The 19,861-nt window shown below is 39.5% G+C and overlaps 1 protein-coding gene across 2 annotated transcripts in view; it reads right to left on the reverse strand.

The window, feature by feature from the left end:
- Nucleotides 1-19,861, reverse strand: part of Dtnbp1 (dystrobrevin binding protein 1) — a 115,788-nt gene that overhangs the window by 26,329 nt on the left and 69,598 nt on the right. The gene's annotated exons all lie outside the window — the stretch shown is intronic.

The following is a 19,861-nucleotide window of genomic DNA, read 5'->3' on the forward strand; positions in this document are numbered from 1 at the left end:
CTTACTAGCCAAGCAGCTTCAGAAAGTTACTTAAAACCTCTGCAGCTCAGTAAAACAGGAACAGGAGCACCACAGGTTGCTCTGAGGGTTAATAACAACATATGTACAATATGGCTCACGTCCCCTGCTGGGGTCAAGACATCTTACGAGAGAGCAGCAGAGGCAAGAAGATAACCCTCATTTTCCCCCTTCTCCTCTGAAGTCTTATACTAAAAAGAGATGTCCTTCATTCTAGAGATGCCCTTCGTACACCCAGGCCAAAGGTGCATACTTATCCCCAAAGAGACATGGAGAAGACATGGGTGGTGGGGTGTAGCTCAGTGGGAGAGCACTGGCCTAGCATGTGTGAGGCCCTGAGTTTGAGCCTCAACACTACAAAAAATGGAAGAAAGAGGAGGATCTAAACTATCAGGCCCTGCTGGGTTCCCTCAGCTTATTTCCTTTGGATGGTACCCACTTTGTCCCATCACGCTTCTGCCCAACAGTCCACTCTTCATGGGCTTCACGTTATACATAGGCTTCCCTGTTCCTTTGGTCTTCATCCTGCAGGCTCCCGTGTCACGAAAAACGCACACATAGTAAGTCCGTGTATTTTTCTCTTGTTAATCTACCTTGATCGCTGGGTCTCACCACGAACCTTGTGACCCCTGGAAAGGAGACACAGCTTGTTTCCTCTCCCACACCCTCAGAGGCCTGGCTTCTGCCCACCTCTCCACCCTTACCACATGCCAGTCACACAGGCCTTCTTTTAGCTCCAAACCTGCCAAGATCTTCCCTTCCTTAGACATCTGAACATGTTCCATCTGCCTAGGAGTCTCTTCCCCCTCTTCATTTATATTCTCTCCTCTTTGTTCTTTGATTTGACTTAACAGTTGCTTTCTCAGGTAGTTCTTGGCCTTTCCACCCCTTTCACCAACCTAAATTACGTTTCTGTGAAATGACGTCCCCCAACGTGGCTAAGCCCAGCAGGGTATCTCCCCTGTCTCCCTCTTTCTCCATGTCTACATAAGGGCATGTGTATGTACGCACGTGCACAGTGTTTACCCACATACATACATTGAATATACTGCAGACCTCTAACTGGCAGAACCCCTGGCATATTGTGGGCAATCAATAAATGAATTCTATTATTAACTTTTTGTTAAGGTTTGTAGAGTAAAATGACCAGGAGCCCACAGTCTTTGAAGTACCTTTCTCAAAAGCCTAAAGACTACCAAGAGATCCCTTTCTCTTCCCAATGCATATGTATCAACTTGTTACAGCAACTGCCTTAGGATTTTTCTCTTTTCCTATGAGACTGCCAGCTTCTTGAAGGCAAGAATCTTTTAAACTTGGAATCCTCAATCCTAACAAGGACAGAAGCACAAATCCTTATTTAAACAGCAGTGGTTTAGACAGATATTCTGTCTTTAAGAGAATGATTTTTATTTGACGACCCCTTCCCACACACTCCCGTCTCTCAACCCTCTTCCTTTCCTGAAGCCCAGGGAGGGACTTTCTCTGGAGCTCCTGATGGAGGGAGTGCCTCCAGGAGCACAATGCATGCTGCCCAGGGAGGGCTGATTCCAGGGAGAAACCTAGGCTCTCCATCATGTCTCAGCCCACAGACTTTTCCTCTGCTCTTCAGAGGCTGTCACCTGAGAGGCTTCACACGCAGAGCACGACAGCCTTTGTTCACAGCACAGCTCCACCCAGCCCCACCAGAACCTGTCCCTACCTGCTCCGAGGCCCAGAGGACTCTGCTCCACACCACTGTCTACTACTCATTTACTGCCCCTGAAAGTCATTGCTACTCCTCTAAAATCGCCCTCCCCCTTCCCTCGCCTCTACAAGGAGGGCATTTAAATCTCAACCATCTGGCACTTCTTTGAATCTCAGGCTTTGTGTGACCGCCCCATGCTTGTGTAATAAAATGAGTATGCCTTTCTCTGTTAATACGTCTACTGTTAATTTCTTTTATAGGCTCAAATTATGGAATGTTCAGGAGGTAGAAAGTTAATTCAATCCCAAACCATAATTTTTCTATATTTTTGTACAAATATATTTTAGCATTGTGATCTACTCTGGCCTACAGGTTGATAAATCCAATAAACTTAAAATTGAAATCCATATAGAAGCCAAAAACAACCACCCCCTTCCCACTGTTGCTGCCAACATCCTGCTGAAGGCACTCCCGTGGAAGTGAAATTCATGTTTTCAAAGTGAAAGTTAAAGATTTAGGGTTTAAGTGACTTTTCTGCAAAAGCAGTTCTATTCAGTAATATACTGTGATGCATAAAACGCTTTGCTTGGGCTGCTTCATATTTTTTATTTGATGTATTATTTTATTTCAATAATTTGTTAACCAAACACCCCTTTGTCTTCCGATACTTCAGTCTCATGCCCTAATTAGAAAACAGGTGTACTGCTGGGTGCAGTGGCACACACCTGTAATCCCAGCGACCCAAGAAGCTGAGACAGGAGGAATGCAAGTTCAAGGCCAGCTTCAGCAATTTAATAGGGCCCTAAGCAATTCAGTGAGACCCCATCACAAAATAAAAAATAAAGAGGGCTGGGGATTAGCTCAGTTGTATCAGTGGTTAAACACCACTGGCTGGGCTCAATCCCCAGAACAAGAAAAAAAAAAATAGGGGTGCAAGAAAAAAGGCACTTTTTGATTTTACACCAGGAGCCTGCAGCTATGCAGGTATTTAACACTCACTACAAACCTTGAGAGGAAGTGCAGCAACAGCTCAGCTCTTCCTCTAGTTTACTTGCACACCACGGGAGGCTGCTTCTCCTTTCCTGCAAATGTTATATGGGTTTCATAGCTGGAAAAACCTTATTCATTAATTATTCTTATTTTTAATTTTCTGCAGTACTTGGGATTGAACCCAGGACCTTGCACGTGCTAGGAAGGCACTCTACCACAAAAAATACACCCCAGTCCTTTTATTTTGAGACAGGGTCACGCTGGCCTGGAAACAGCCATTCTCCTGCCTTGGCCTTCCAAGTAGCTGGTATTACAGATTCATACCACTATGTGCACTCACAAGAAAGCCTTATTCATTAAACCACTGTGTTTGCATCCTGTATCCTCAACCACCAGGTACTTAATATAGCACTGCAGTTAAGAAGAAAATTAGCAGAAACAAATTATGCAGAAATGTATGAATTAAAAGATCAATTATGTGTATCTGTAGCAAGAGAGGTTACCAAAAGACATTTTCTCCTTTTGATGGGTGGGGACTGAATTGGACCCAGGGACACTTTAACACTAAGCCACATCCCTAACCTAACCCTTTGTATTTTTTACTTTGAGACAGGGTCTCACTAAGTAGCTGAGTCTTGCCTCAAACTTGTGGTCCTCCTACCTCCGCCTCCCAATGTGCTGAGATTATAGGCATGTGCCACTGCATCTGGCTCAAAATACTTTTTTAGAAGTGGAAAGAAGAAGCTATGATATAACCTGGAATACTTAAATTTTGAAGTTCTGTACTGCTTTTATATTATGCAAGGACAAATATGGTGTGATAAGTTAAAGTAACTTGAAATAGCAGATGGGACACTACTAGAATTTTTGTGTGACACATATAATCTACTTTTGAAAAAAATTATACCAGAAATACAGTTCTACTCATTAGCCTAACTTTGCTGCCCAAGAGAACAAAAGGAATATAACAAAGAGGAACCTGCAAAGGAGTGTGCTATTTTGTCAGCTGGTATGGGAACAATACTTTTGTACCTTCCCCTCTTCCTTTCTGAACCAGTACAAAATCTCCACCTTCCCAGCCAGGAAGCTCACTATCGAATGAAAAGCGAAATTCCTTCCTCTTCCAGCGGATGCATGAGACTTAACAATTCTGTTGACAGAACAAACACTTAGCCTTCTAAAGTTATCATTCTGCTCCTTCTGGGAGTGCTTAAAAACAAGCCAATCATAGAGCTTTCTGTAAATTTTCACTTAAAGGGGATGAAAGTTTGTAATAAATAATAATATATGAATGTCAACTAAGGCAGTTTAACTGAATACTATGTAACATAAAGAGTAATTCAAAACCACACTCCTAATAAATTAGAAATTAGTAAACTAGGCTTTACAGAAATACACAGTTTAACATTTCTTTCAATCATTAATCTGACAAACTTAACTTTACAATATCTTCCTATCCTAATGGTATTAAGGAATTATAATAATTATTGTTACATCATTTTAGGAATAGCAACAGTACTATGGTTATGTTATAAATGATCTCACTTCCTAGAGGAAATGCTATGATATGAAATGTGCTTTAAAACATCGAGCGAGAGAGGGCACAGACAGGGGCACAGAGGCCACTAGACTGGCCATGTGCTGGCTGTGGAACACAGGGGTGATGGGCACAAAGAGGTCCATAATACAACTTCAGCGATATTTTTACAAATTTGAAAATTTCTGTAACAAAAAGGGGATAGAGCATTATCCTTTTAATGGCCTACTTGATCAATGTAAGATTTCAGCTACTCACAGTTAAAATTTATTCTAAGAACTGTCATTCTAAATTAAAAGACTGAAGAAACATATTACCTGTCACATTAACCATCATGTTAACCTCTTTTGAGACTGTGAATCACTGATCCAGGAAGAATTCACCCTCCTTTTCTCTTAGTTTCATTAAAACCATTGCTCTGGGTTCCAAAGGCCATGTGAGATTTTTTTTTTTTTTTTTTTTCAAGATACTTGTATATTCGCAAGTCAGATACACAGAATTTTGGAGGATGGTGACATGTGACAGCAAGGATACCCAGTGACCTTCATTTAGGGGCCACCTCTGGGAGGCCTCTACTACAACCCTGTAGCAGTCCACAGGAGCCCCAGAGCGAGCTCTCAGTACTGCAGTTTATGACTGTCTCCTGGATGCAGTGTAAACTCCTTGGGGTGTAGAGGGTTGGTCTTATGCATCTTTCTTTAAATCCTGTGTGAGATGCAGAAGCCACAAAATAAACATTTGAAGAATGAGAGAATAAATTTCTCAAAATGAGTAGTTCACACTAAAACTCTGATTACTTTGAGATTTTTCATATGTAATTTCAAGACATTTTCCTCCAAATTATCCTAATCTTATTTATATACACATCTGTTAATAAACTGCTTCTGAAAGCATGTTTCGAGTTCTAAAAGTATTTATGATAAAACTAGCCAATTAATATTTGCACATGAACAATTACTTTTACTTATAGAGCTTTATTGTAGTTTCCATTGAAGAAAAAAAACCCATAGCTAATCAAAAAAATGGAGTTAGGGTTCCCATCAATAAGAGTGCATAATTAGCAGCATGAATTCATAATTACAAAGATCTTCAAATGTGTTCTCATTTATTATATAGCTGGCACTGTTATTTTAAATTTATTCTCAAAAGTCATGGGAGGTAGTGCTGGAACTCAAAATGATGATCTAGAATATGTCCCTTGGACTCAGACTGAGAGCACTGGAAGCAGGAAAAAGTTCCCCAAAAGGAATTCCTTCATTGTCTAACAATCAGATCCACTCAGGAGGAGCACAGTGGCCCATGCTCCTCTTACTGAAATTTCATTAACTAAGGAAGAGTAAATGAATATCAGAGGAAGACGCTGAAAGTAAGCCTAAACAAACTCTGCCCCAAGACACTGTCAGTTCTTGGTTCATTCATTTTCCCTAATAGTTTACTACCCATCTGGAATGGTCTACATCCTTCACATCTCTCCCCTGTGAAGAGGTTACGTAAGCCTGGAGCTCTTTTTTTTGAGTCTCATATTTTGTGTGCACATTAATGTGTTTATTGCCTTTCCCTGCTAACCTATTGTCTGTTTCAGCAGACTGAATTACCAAACCTTCAGAGGGAAAGTCCTTATTTTAAATTTTTTATTAGTGCATTATATACAATGGTGGGATTCATTGTTACATATTCATGTATACAATGTAACAATACAATTTGGTCAATATCATTCGCTAATATTTCCCCCTTTCCTCCCCCCCTCCTCTGGCCCCTTTCCTCTACTCTACTGATCTTTTAATTTTTATGATACACCACTACCTTTCTTTTCCTTTTTCCAGAGGAAAATTTCCCCATGGTAGGTACTACTACTATTTCTGTTTTACAGAAGAGTAAATAGACTCAGAGACTATTACTTGCCCAAGAACATACAGCTGTAAATGAGGAAGCCCATCCAAACCCAGCCTGTGTGCTTAACTGTTAAAGCCCTTTTTTCAATTTTTCAATGGTTGTAGCAGACTGTCCCCTCCATGTTCATTATATACAGGAAACCAGGGTCTGTAATCTGGGGGTGGAGAATTAGACTTGATTTTTTTCTGTTCTTCCTGTGTCTTTACATCTTATGAGATGGAGAAACCAAATAAAGGAAAACAAGTCACTTAACCCTTGTGCCTTGTCTCTACAGTAGCAGTAGCTCTTACCTCATCACTTCTTCATAAATATCAGGTACTGCTGCTGAGTCCTTTCTATAGATCCATCAGTTCGCTAAAGCTCCAAGGTAGGAGCGCATATGTGCCCGTCGGCATTTCTCTACCCTTTCAGAGGAATTCCCTACAGAACAGTACAGAGGACAGAAAGATATCTCGATATCTCGTTACTTTCCTGGACAGGAGTATATGTGAGCCTCGCCAGGCCACCTCTCTGTCTTCAGAAGAGATCTCCTTTAACCGAATACCAGATGTTATAAAGGCGCCACTTACCCATAGAGGCCTCCTCCACCAGATGCTTGCTAATAGTTTTAGGGTGGCAGTTCACTGCAGTACTCCGAGGACCGAAGGCTCACTCTGAGGCTTTGGAACATCTCAAGGTGCGCACCCCCTAGAGTGGCTCTCCAGCCCAGAGCCCTGGAGCGAAGGTCCGGCTTTAGAATTTCTAGCAGTCTGGTCTTGTGGTCTGGTCTGGCAGGTACATCTCGCTGGGGCCTCCAAATTGTTAGACCAGAACGCAAGAAAAGACCACTGACTCCAATTAAAATCAAATTAAAGCAAGCTTATTATTTCGACCTACCGGGCTGCCTCTCCCAACAAAAACTGCGGGAACAAGACAGCACTGCAGCTTTCTTGCAGCCCAGCTTCATAGCCCAGAAGGTTACACAAAGGGCTGGGGGGGGGGCAGGTGGTTACAGATAACAAAACTCTGAGAGCATAACACAAAGGCTAGTTTACATTTTTGCTGGCCCCAACATCAGAATTTATGAAGGTCATTAGAGCCTCAGAGAGGGTCGTTATCTGGCCAGAGAAGGCCAAGATTTATGAGGCGGGATTAAAGTTTTAGAGAGGGCTACTATCTGGTCAGAGAGAGAGAGGCATGGGTGAGTTCAAGGCATGGGCAGGCATTCCAAGCAAGTTCAGAATTTGCAGTAATTTACAGTAAAGCCAAAATTAGCTTTTCAGGTCTTTGTGGCGAGATGGCTCCCAATTTGAAGAGGGAATCAGGCTGGGTCTATCACCAGATTCCATGCTATTTTTTTTTTTTTTTTTTTGGTACTAGGGATTAAATCCAGGGGAACTCTATTACTGAGCTATATCCCTAGGTGCCCCCACCCCAGGGTGTCCCTAATTTGCTGAGGCTGGCCTCCAACTTGCAATCCTCCTGCCTCAGCCTCAGCCCTGTGGGTTGCAGAAATCACAGGCAGGGGCCATCGGGCCCAGTTTTCCATACTCTTCTTCACCTGTTACACACATGTACCCGAGTTGGCCTCAGCTATGTAGATTAAGGACCAAGCCTTGTTTGTATACCCTCTAAAGAGGAGCCAAGTTAGCCAAAAAAATTACTGTTTTCACTTATACTGTTTTCCCCAGTATTCTGTAGTCTGGTCACCAGTATCAAAATTAGGAAAATTATAATATCAACATTAACTCACTACCAAATGGACAGTTCTTTTCCACCTTTTTCACTGTAGCAGTGGTCCCCTTAGTGCTTTGAATATAGCCCTTGCTGCGCTGCCACTGCAACTTATTTTAAAAACAGACATGGTTCTTTCTCTTCCTCTCTCCCTTTTCCTAATTTCTCCTCCTTTCTAATCTCAGGGGAAAGAGGGTTACCTTTCTTCCCCATCCTAGGCAGAGTTGTCTGTGTTGAGCACACACCCACCACAGGAACAAGCAATTCAGTCTTGGAGATGGCACCAGAAGATCCCAGAAATGACTATCTCCCAAGTTAACAACTGAATTACAAGTGGAATGTAGCCTTTGATTCAACTCTTAGAATAAACAAAAAATCCTGTTCCCCCTGATGGGCAGAATCACTGCCTCTGGGATAAGAGTCCCTATATTTCTCCTTTGCTAGTAAAGCAATAAAACTGCTTTTTTCCTTTTTCTCAAAACCATGTTATCATTATTGGATTGGCATCAGGGACAAGGACTGAGCTTTCGGTAACATCACCATATAGAAATATGTGATAAATAATAAATACTAGGAGAAAACTAAAAAAAAAGGCCATTTTAAACTTAAGAAAGTGATTTAGCAAAGTCATTATCATTCCTGGGGCTAGCTGTCACTAATAAGCTTATATAAACTACTGTAAGGAGTCGCTAAAAACATTCTTTGTTTTTGGTTTTGGGGATTGAACTCAGTCAAGGGCACTTAACCACTGAGCCGCATCCCCAGTGCTTTGTAAATTTTTTGAGACAGGGTCTCACTAAGTTACTTATGGGTCTTGCTAAGTTGCTGAGTTTGGCCTCAAACTTGTGATTTTTCTGCCTCAGCTTCCTGAGTCTCTGGGATTACCATGTCTGGCAAGAGGCACCTGGAACATTCCGAATGATAAAACATACAGTCATTCTACATTTTCTTCTTCTTCAAGTGGCAGCTCACATTTTCTCAACACTACTTGAAAAAACAAAGGGGAGTTTTTATACCTATTGTTAAAATTCTTTAACATTAAGACAATAAACCCAGATGATTAAGTATTTCAAAGGTATCAAAAAGTGTCTTGTCTCTGGAGATTCCCAAGTCTCTGGAATCTGAATAGACACACAAATCTGAATGGATTCTATGCATCAAGATAAACAAAAAGCTATTGAAAGGGGAATTTGGGGGTAAGGAAAGATATACTGAATCTCAAAAGAAAAGCACCCATAAACCACTGGAAAGCAGGAAATGCTCACCAACCCTTGGAATACAAAATAAGCAACTCATGAGCAGCCCAGTGCATGCCCTTGGCCCATGGCCTTGCCTGCAAAAAAAACAGTGTGACAGGAGAGCACTGTGCAAGGTTAGAAAACCTGCAGGAAGCTCTGCCTGACCCCACTCCAGCACTAGCTCCAACTATTACCACCAAGAAACCCGGCTCATGGCTTCTCATCCTCGAGAGGGTCCACATTCCACCTGAAATGTGTCTCTGCTTTCTTAAGTAAATCTCCATCTTTGCCTCTAACTGATATGTCCTAAAGTTCACCTCTGCAATGTTTGTCAAGAACCCCATTCGTCCTCTCCAGGAACTCCACAGACCTCTTCCAGTGACACCACAAGGAAGGAACACAGACATATTACATAAACGGATGACTTGTGCACTCCCTATCGGCACCAGTACTGACTGCAGCTTTGTGCCAGGTGTGGTGATGCTGCTGCAGAGGCAGACACCAGCAGCACTCCCTTATTTCTCTACCTATGGTTGGGAGAGTAGAAGGCAAACAATGCACACAGGTTTCTACTAAATGAATCACTGGATTTCAGAACACAAAGGATTCATCTGGGTAAAGCTGGCTCTCCGTGACAGAAAAGAAAGTAACTGAGGCTCAGTAGGGGGAATGGCAGAGAGAAGGAAATTCGATCTTAGGAGGTAGCTGTCTTTGGGGCTGCATGCTTTTAAATGAAGGAGCAGCCTTAGAACCAAGATCTCCCTGACCTTCTCCTGCCCTGCCCTCTCACGAAGCACAGGAAGGGCCTTCTCTGAAGTTCCCTTATCTGGATGAGGAATGTTCCTTCAGAAGGAATACATGGTCCCTCCCTATCATCATCTCAAACAGGGAAGACAAACCCTCAAGAAAAAAGACTGGCTTGACACCACACTCACAGCCCAGGGGAACTCTGTCCCAGGCCATTGCCTGTTCTTCACTCTTCCACAGCCCCACTTCCCTCCCCCTGTGAAGAGTAAAGAAGCTACTAAATATCACTGGATTATTGGGTATTCACATTTGTGATATCCTTGTGCACATAATAACTCTGTATACCTCTTCTCCTCTTCATCTGTTCACTGTCAGTTTATTTCACCAGACACAATTATCAGACCTTCAGAGTGTCTGATAACAAGCTCCTATAACAAGGACTTGGAGGCTGCTTTTTCTAAAAATACTGGCATCCAAACAAGGCATCCAAAATTATATGGATGACACATTCACATAATGATATATTCAAATAATAGCTGTTTTTGCAAAACACTGACTCTTCACTGGGCCTGCAAATGTAAAAAACCTCGGTGTCTCTGCTTCTATTTTGCACATGTGCCTTCTTTGCTCCAAGTCAGTCATCCTGGATTACAGGAACAGGTGAGACATCTTGTGATGAGCTAACAGTAGGCAACAGCAGCTTCCTCAGTGCCTCTGACAAGGCCCCGCCTGACTAAGCCTGAGGTAACCATCAGCTGACCTGCAGTCTGACCAAGTGCTCGACTATGCATGCTTCTGGTCCTCTTGTCTATATAACCTGGGAGCTCAAGTCAGTACCCTGAAGACAGGGCTGGAAGGGCTGTCTTCCCTGGATGACTCTATGGATGTAAAGTTCCTTCCTGCTTCTCATTATAACTTTTATTTTTTGAGATGAGTAGACAGACCCAATTTGTTGGAAATCCCAGGGTTGGACCTCTGGTCTAGGACTCTGGTGTCTTTGAGGAAGTTCTGAGACATAAAGATGAAGACTCAATATATCATCCACAGAACTCTGGATGTCTTGTATACACTGATTTCAGTCTAGCATGAACATACGGTTGTCACCAAAAGTTATCAGTGTGAATCTACAGTCACGCTCTCCAATGCACACAGAAACAAATCTCCTCCAGGACTCAGAACGCTGCCCTCAGCAAGCTGTTCCAACCCAATTCCCCAAAAATTCTGTGGAGGAGGAGGAGGTGGGTGAAGACGTGTCTGACCATGCAAAAGAAGAGTAATTCTTTTCAGAATTACTCAGACAAGGAACAAAGTTTACTTATTGGCCAGTTGTAAAAGTCTCTAATATTTCTCTCAATTAAAATGGAGTATCACAAGTTTCCTAACAACCCTAAAATTAATACAACCCTAAAATTAGAGAGAGAGGATTCTGATTGCACAATGAATGCTTTCCATCATGAGATCACAGGTTTGACTAGAGAATTGAAAGGAATTTGTTTTTACATACATAAACATAATTTTCTTCTTCTATATGTTCTGAATACAAAGCATATACCCTTATCATGCTGCTCCAGATGTCTTATTCCAGAAAACAGTCATGTTTTCTCTTTATCCTACCTATACAATCCAAATAAGCCATGCAAAGATATATGGTATTGTGAAGTCAGTGAAGCGTGCCCCCCCCCCTTTTTTACTTTTATTCCAGTGTGATTTTTTTTTTTTTTAAAAAACATACAGTAATATAAACCTGCTTCTCACAAGTCTGAGAAGATAAAACATCTGTTCTTTACAGTACAATGATACAAAATCCTCTGAAAGTAATTATTGGTGCTGAGACAAAGCAATCTAAGAAGAGTGATCAGAGAAACTCATTGCCAGATGCCATCTGTGAACTGTGCATGAAACAAATCGGCGTGGCCGCCACTGGGTAGGAAAGTCTGGTATCTGGGAACTTCCAGGGGCACTCCTGCAGGTTTGAGACTTTCCAATACATGTGATATCCTACCTTGCTCTGTGAGGTTCAGCACTGCACTGGAGTTGGGGTGACCTGCTGGAGCTACATAGCCACCCAGCCTCTCAGAGATGGGTCTAGCTTGCCAAGATACAAATCAACCTGTTGACGGCCATGAAGCAAGACTTCACCCACTAAAACCCTATCCCTGCTTTGATGTACTTTCCCTTAAGTAAAGAATCGGAGCCATTTTTTAGGTGTTCTGTTCCAGCTCCTACGTGGACTGGAGAAATTATCAGGCATTCCACCTCTTTGACCCTAATTTCTGGCTTTGTTTCTTAATTCTTCACTAATTATTTCAGACTTACTTTTCTCAGGTGGCTCATCACCTCCTGAGCAGGAAACTGCCCTGGTATAATAACTCATGAGTAAAAAAGAAAACCAAATAACTCATTCATCCCCTGAGATGCTGCCACTATTCTCCCAAATCCCTGTAAGGCAAGTGACTATAGAACATCTCTTTAGTTCTACAGGACTATTTCCAATTACAGCTGGCATTTTAGTATTTGATCTCACAAAGACACAAATAGAACTAGCAAGCAAAAATGTCACACAAAAAAGTACCCTCCTTCCAGGGCCAAGAAGGAGAAAGTGCTACTAAGGTTGCTGGACCTGGTGTAAAATAGCTTTCAGGTGGCCATATATTTCCTTTTGAACTTTATTATGTAGGGTGGTGAGAAAAACACTTCTCAAAAAATGGCTAGTTCAAAATAAACCCAGAAAATGATACATCCTTAAAGTTTTCAGGACAGGAAAAACTTTTGGCAGCTCTATTCTCTTTGGTAAGCTTCCTGATGCCTCTGCCTCCTGCTTTTGGAGACAGCACTTTGTGCTCAGTGAAATCAGAGGAAATCAATGAGGACTGAGGAGCAGGGAGGGGAGTTTGAGAAAAGGGCGGGCAAGGAAACGCTGTAGGGTAGCCAGCTCTGGTGAGGTGAGGACAACCTTAAGAGAGGGCCTTAGGAAGGGCTGTCTCTCTCTGGCTACATTCTGCTGTTCAGGTGCAGGCCCCATGCAAGCAGGTCTGACTTTAAATTATCAGACTGTGTCAACAACATAACAAGACAATGGCACAGGTTATTCCATAGTACTAGAAAAATTAATTACCCTAGAGAGCAAAAAGGCTGAGTATTCATTTCATGCTATACAACAAAGTAAATTCTAGGTTAACTAGAATTAAATAACAAGTAGAAATTAACTAAAGACTGTTAGAAATCATAAGCTAATATTTATCTCTTAATATTGGAAAAAATTTCTATACATAAAAGCAATTTTTAAGATATTCATCCAAAAACAAAAATACTTAATTTTTATGTGTATAAAAAAGCAAAAAGAAAGAAAGAAGAAAGGAAGGAGAAAAAAGCCAAATAACTAGCTGAAGAAAGACATTCCCAATAAATATGCCAACAGCTTTCCTGGGCAACAACTTCATTCAGATCCGCAAGTACCTAAATCCACAACTGAAAGTGGCCGGGAGCATAAGTAGTTTACAACAACGGAAGATTATTAAATCACCTCTCACCTCACCACCAAACCCAAACAATAATCAAATTTTATTGTTTTAGTAAGGTCAAGAAGTAAATTCTCAGATGAGGGTACACAAAATAGTCATATGCAATGCACTACTACTGAAAAGTGTGAACTTGCATGTTTCTAAAAGGTTGGTCAACACACAAGGAGACTGTACAACATACCTCTAGCCCCTTGAATACTGTGACCATAAGAAGATGTGTAGGCAGAGATGCTTATTACAGTACAAATCATAATTAGCATAAACCAGCACCTATCTAAAATTTCCAATTATGGGGAACTGATATTTTTCAAAAATTTATTGATGTAGGATGGTACTCCTTTCATAATGTTACAAAACAAGGAACAAAATCCTTTATATTCTATTACAACTTTGTACGATATATTCATACACGTGTATTATGCATGTACATAAACTTCAAAAAGTTTGAAATTATTTCTGACTAGTAATTTGATTTTTTCTTGGGAACTCTATATTTTCTTAATTTTCTAAAATTGGGATGCACTGCTTTAAAAATCATTTTAAAAAATAAACTGCAGATGGATACCCTTCAGATATGCTCAGAGATCGAGTTCACATAGCATGATAGGCTTGAGTCCAGGATTTAACAATTTTTCTAAGATATGATGCTAGAACAGAAAAAATGGACACAGTCTGAGATTCTTTTTAAATTGTCACTCAAAAATCCCTATCTGAACTAGAGAAGACTATTTGAGGAATAGTCAAATATTTCATGTCATACTCGGGCACAGAGTAGGGGGTGGCCCTGGAGGCCTTGAAAGACTTTCTTGCAGTCCTTTGTTAAGTCTCATTCTAGATCCCAAGTGTAGAAGAATACTTTAGAAGTTATGGCACATAAATCAGCTTTAAAAAAAAAAAACACTGGGTTTTTGTTCATATCTTTAAAGTAGCTAGTCTAATAAAAGAAGAGGAATGTGTGGAGACAAATAAGTAGTTAAAATGGAGTAAAAGGGGCTGGGGCTCAGTGGTAGCACACTTTCCCTGCATGTGTGAGGCACTGGGTTTGATTCTCAGCACCACAAATAAATAAATAAGATAAAGATCTATCAACAACTAAGGGAAAAATGTTTTGTTTTTTTTTTTAAATGCAGTAAAAGATGAAATCCCAATAAGCTACTAGTTATTAACATTTGGGGGGCAGGTACTAGGGTCTGAATTCAGAGTCTCACACATGCCTGGCAAGTGTTCTAACACTGAGCTCCATCCTGGCCCCTTCTAATTGGGTCAGTGTCTTGCTAAGTTATCCTGGCTGGCCTTCAACTTGGGATCCTCCTGCCTCAGCTTCCAGACTAGCTGAGAATCACAGCCATGCACCACTGTGCCCAGCTATATAGGCAGTAAATTTTAAATGATAAGTAATAGTTTTCCTTCTTTTCTCTATTATAATTTTATTTTGGTGCTGGGGATTGAACCTATGGCATCTTGTATGCTAAGTACATACTCTACCAATAGTATGTACTCTCAGCTCCTAATGTATTACGAATTTAATAAAAATAACAGTATATACTCACATACCTCTAACAGTAGTTCTGATATTCTATGTCACATTAATTTTTTTTTGTGGTACAAGGTATTTAACCTCGGGGTGCGCTTAACTACTGAGCTACATCCCAGACCATTTTATATTTTATTTTAAGACAGGATCTTGCTAAGTTGCTTAGAGCCTCGCTAAATTGCTGGGGCTGGCTTTTAACTTGCAATCCTCCTGCCTCAGCCTCCTGAGCCAATGGGATTATAGGTGTGAGCCACCACCCCCAGCTTCTTTTTTTCCCCCCTTTCTTTTTGGTATCAGGATTTGGTATCATTCTTAACCACCAAGCCACCTCCCCAACCCCACATAAATTTTACTAAATGAAAGAAAGAACAAATTTTGATTCTAAGCTGATATATTCCCATGTTGCTTTTTGCTGGTGCTAGGGACGGAACTCAGAGAACCACTGAACTGTATCTTCAGCCCAAATATTATTTTTTATCACATCCTTGAAATTACTGAATCATTGAATATACAAATATTTTAACTTTCCAATTAAACCTAACTAGAACTGATTAATCATCTTCATATCCTGTTTTTGACTGTTCATTTCCATCTTATTTATAACTATTTATTTCATAAGTTTTCAAAACTGCAATTAGAGACTTGAAATCGAATGGAATATTAGTAAGTATTCTATGCTAACTTCTTTGTTGTCTTATACAAATGATTTAAATGATTCTTGGGGCTGGGGTACCTAGTGTGGTTCTCTCTCTAGCACTCTTCAATAAATTCATAAACAAATAATCCTGAAGAAAAACAGAAAAATGAATAGTCCAGTCTTGTGTGTTTCCTTAGCTATTTCCCCTATCACAGGGTAAACACCGATTCCTCAAATATGTCGGAATCAGCCACATTTCACAAACTGTATTTACAGCATGGGCAAACCTGTGCAGGGAAAACCAGATGAATATTTAAGTAGGAGCGAGTTTCTCAGTTCAGTTGGTCACTTCACTTCTCCCTTGTCTAGATAAAACCCATGGCAACCACCAGTTTTCTGAGAAGGTACAAACTCCATCTGCTACCCACAGCACGTGAATGCCCAGAGCTGTAGGACCCCACAGGTTCCTGTGCAGCACAAACCTCCAAGTGAAAAAGCTCAGTAAATCATGAATTCAGTAGCTAAAACCTCTTTTTGAGCCTGACAGGTAAATTTTTCACAGAATTCTCCTTTTTGTGGTACTGGAATTCAGCTTTGTAAAAGGTATAATTTTTGCTGTCAAGTTTATACCATATTCCAGCAAAAAAGTAATGAAACAGAATTGCTATATTTATTCATGATAGCAAACATATATGATATACAACAAAAATTGTCTTGATCTACACCTAAAATACTCTATTGCTATAATTATCAATCATACAACAGTGGTATATAATCTTTCTAAGAAACCACAGGAAAGTAACACTTAAGCATCACCACCAGAATCTCAGACTCTATTTTTATGTAGTTAGCCTAAGCAAGCTGTCAGAGTGCCAATTCTTCTATACAAAACATCATCTTGGAGAGTTTCAGGCCATGCCACAGTATGACATCTTATGATAGGGTATTAAAATAAATCAACTAGGTCTAAAAAATAAACTGTCTCAAAACTAAAATTAGAACAGGATATAGATATTTCTGTACCACACAACATAGATACTTTCTTTAAGCACTTTTACATAAATATAAACCAGCACAGATACTTTCTTTAAACATTGTTACATAAATACAAACCAGCTTTTTAAAGACAAATACATGTATATAATAACATGTGACAAAAAGAGAAGGAGCAGACATTTAAAAATCTTGCCATATTTACCAACAAATCATGACTTTCAGGGAGTAATTTCTTAGATGAATAATTTAAAATTTTAAAATTTAACACCAAATTATACCTATAATGAAATTTTTACTCTTAGAACCACCATGTTAATATGACTGAGAGAAAACCTATGATTTGCTATACATCCCCTAACAGTACTTAAAAAATAAAGACTAAGGTTTTCACTACCTCCATTCCCATTAGTTTTTTTTCCTGATTAACATTAAATAATGAACAAGAATGTGGAATAACTCCTGCTGCAACTGCATTCCATTAAGACTCCAATTTCATAATGAATTCCTGACCTATCATTTTATTCCAGTTAACATGTCTTAAGCACAGAGCTGGGATGGAGGCCAGTGGTGGAGCACATGCCTTGCATGCGGGAGACCCTGGGTTTGATTCTAAACACCAAAAAAAAAAAAAAAAAAAAAGAGAGAGTCTAGGCTTAAATAGCTTGAAGATCTAAGGCTATACAAAGAATGGACATGATAGAGGGGAAAAAAAAAAAGAAGAAACTTAAAGTCTCTTAAATCTATCTTCAACTTTGATGTACCTTATCCTAATTTGTAATCTCAAAAACAGAGTAACCATGATGGACTAAAAACTTAGTGACAACATGCACTTCTTTCATTTTCTCCACTTAACAACAAGCAGGCTTCTACCTGTCAGGGTAAAGTACATACAATAGGTCATAACATATGCCCCCTTAAAGTCCTAAGAACTATTATTTCTAATATTTCTAATAAGTAGTAGCTATTAGAAATTCTTCCTCAGTTACTCAATGGATAGAATAATATATTGCTCAACAACAACAAAAATTTATAATGATTGTTTAAAGTATAATTACAGCAAATTCCTTAACTTTAATATCCTTGCATATGTAAATATGAAAATGCCAAATACATATATCATTAAAACCATGTCCTCTGACTAGAGGTGATAAAGAATACACTTAGGTTTTTTAAAATTATGAAAAAATGTATACTTTTTAACCCATATGAAGCATTATGACATTTTAAAAACCCACTTTGATAATCAGCCATTTTAGATGGACCCATACAGTAGCATGGAATGAAGGTTAACTTTTCTGTCACTGGATATAGCTCACATATTTAACTATTAACTTCTTGGAAAATTAACATACCAGCAGCAGGGGATGCTGAATTAGTTTTATGGAGCTGCACCAGAAGAAATGGACTCATTATTCTAACAGCTGTGCATTATTTTCCTGGCATTTTATATTTATCTTTTAATATAATGCTGCTTCATAAAAATGCTTGCTTGGTCAATTTCACCTGATGGATGAGAAGATATATGTTATAAATGCAAAAGTTCCAAATTCCATGCAACATTTTTTACTTGAGATATTAATTCAGTAACTATTACTTACTAGTAATATATAGAAACTAATGATTTTCTCATTAAAATATACTTCTTTTACGTTCAAATCAGGTTGAAATTTAATTTCTTCTTTTTAATAATATATCATCTGTATGCCATGCAAATTACAGCAATGTACCCAAGTATGGAGGTAACACCTTTAAAGAAAAGCAGCTAAGGAAAAATATGAAATAAAGTTCCACCTACAGGGATTCCTCTGACTATTTTCGGTGAGTCCTGGAGATGACATGGATGTGTGAACTGAGCAAGTAAACAGAAGCAATGCTGGTCAGGTGAAACCTCCAGTTACCAGGCAGCTTCCCTCATCTGCATCTTCAGGGATGTAGAACAAAGGAAGTGAGGCTGGAGCAGAAGCAGGTTTTTCCAAAGAAATTGTAGTTTTTTGCTGATTGCTTAAGCAGACATACATCAGAATCTACTGCCTCTATAAAAGCAAAATGCAAGCTCTCAGGGGTTCTGGTGTACAAAGATATATGCACCGATCTAGGACCATACCAAATGCTGCTCAAAATTGCAGGGGGAGGATGCTGAGAATACATTAAATCCTCCCAAATCTGTCATCTAGGCACAAAGATGTGTTAGTAACCCACCACAAGACAGAAGAAATCTTGCTCTCTGAAAGTAATAACATAAAAATTAAGAATATAGTTCATTTTATGATACAAGAGCATCTCCAAGTTTCCCCCACCTCATATTTAGTGTAGCTTTGGCCTAAAGGTTCAAATTCAGCAACACTAAACAGTGGCTTGGAATGAGCTATGTATTTTTTAATAAGTATCTTAAATCATTACAATTCCAATAGTTAAACACTTATCAAGTCTTTTCTTATTTTAAAAACAATATGCTATAAATCCCACCCCCTCTGGTTCCTTCTGAATCACAACTCCATCAATCAGCACCTCTCACTTTATCTTACACCTCTCCCTCTACAGTCTCTTCTCCCTTTTCATATAAAATACACTGGAGCACCCCACCCCCCACTCCAGCCCCACCCCCTCCGCCAAATTCCTCCATTCAGCATATGCAACCAGAAGAATGAGAAGTTATACTCCATTTATGTATGACGTGTCAAAATGCATCCTACTGTCATGTGCAACTAATTAGAATAGATGATGATGATGATGATGATTTATGGCTGGGGATTGAACCCAGGGCCCTGTGCATGTGAGACAAGCACTCTACCAACTGAGCTATATCCCTAGCCCTAATATTTTTTTTTTTTTTTTGTAATTTAAAACAACTTGTCAATGTGATCCCAAATTTACAAGGAAATGCAAAGGACCTAAAATAATCAAAATGGTTTTGAAAAATAACGGAGTTGGAGGACTTTGACTTCCTAATTTCCAAAACTTATTGCAATGCTACAGAAATGAAGGTAGTGTGGTATTGGCAGTAAGGAGCAAAATGGAGAACCCAGAAACAAACTCTTATATTTATGTTCATTGGTTTTTCTATAAAGGTGCCAAAACAATTCAATGAGGCAAAAGGTGGTCTACTAAACATGTACAATCTGCATTAAATGATCATCCAAACAAATGAGACTCTTTTTTTTTAATCTTTTAAAAAATGGTTCTAAAACAGCTGTGTGTCAATATGTAAACAAATGAACTTAGAGTCTCACCTCACACAAACACAAAAATTAAGAATGGATAATTGACTGACAATAAGTAGAGCTGTTAGGATTAAGAAGAAACTACAACCCTCATACACATTGTGCACTGATGGGAATACAAAATGGTACACT

This window comes from Marmota flaviventris, chromosome 6 (genome assembly GCF_047511675.1).
Source record: "Marmota flaviventris isolate mMarFla1 chromosome 6, mMarFla1.hap1, whole genome shotgun sequence".
NCBI lineage: Eukaryota > Metazoa > Chordata > Mammalia > Rodentia > Sciuridae > Marmota > Marmota flaviventris.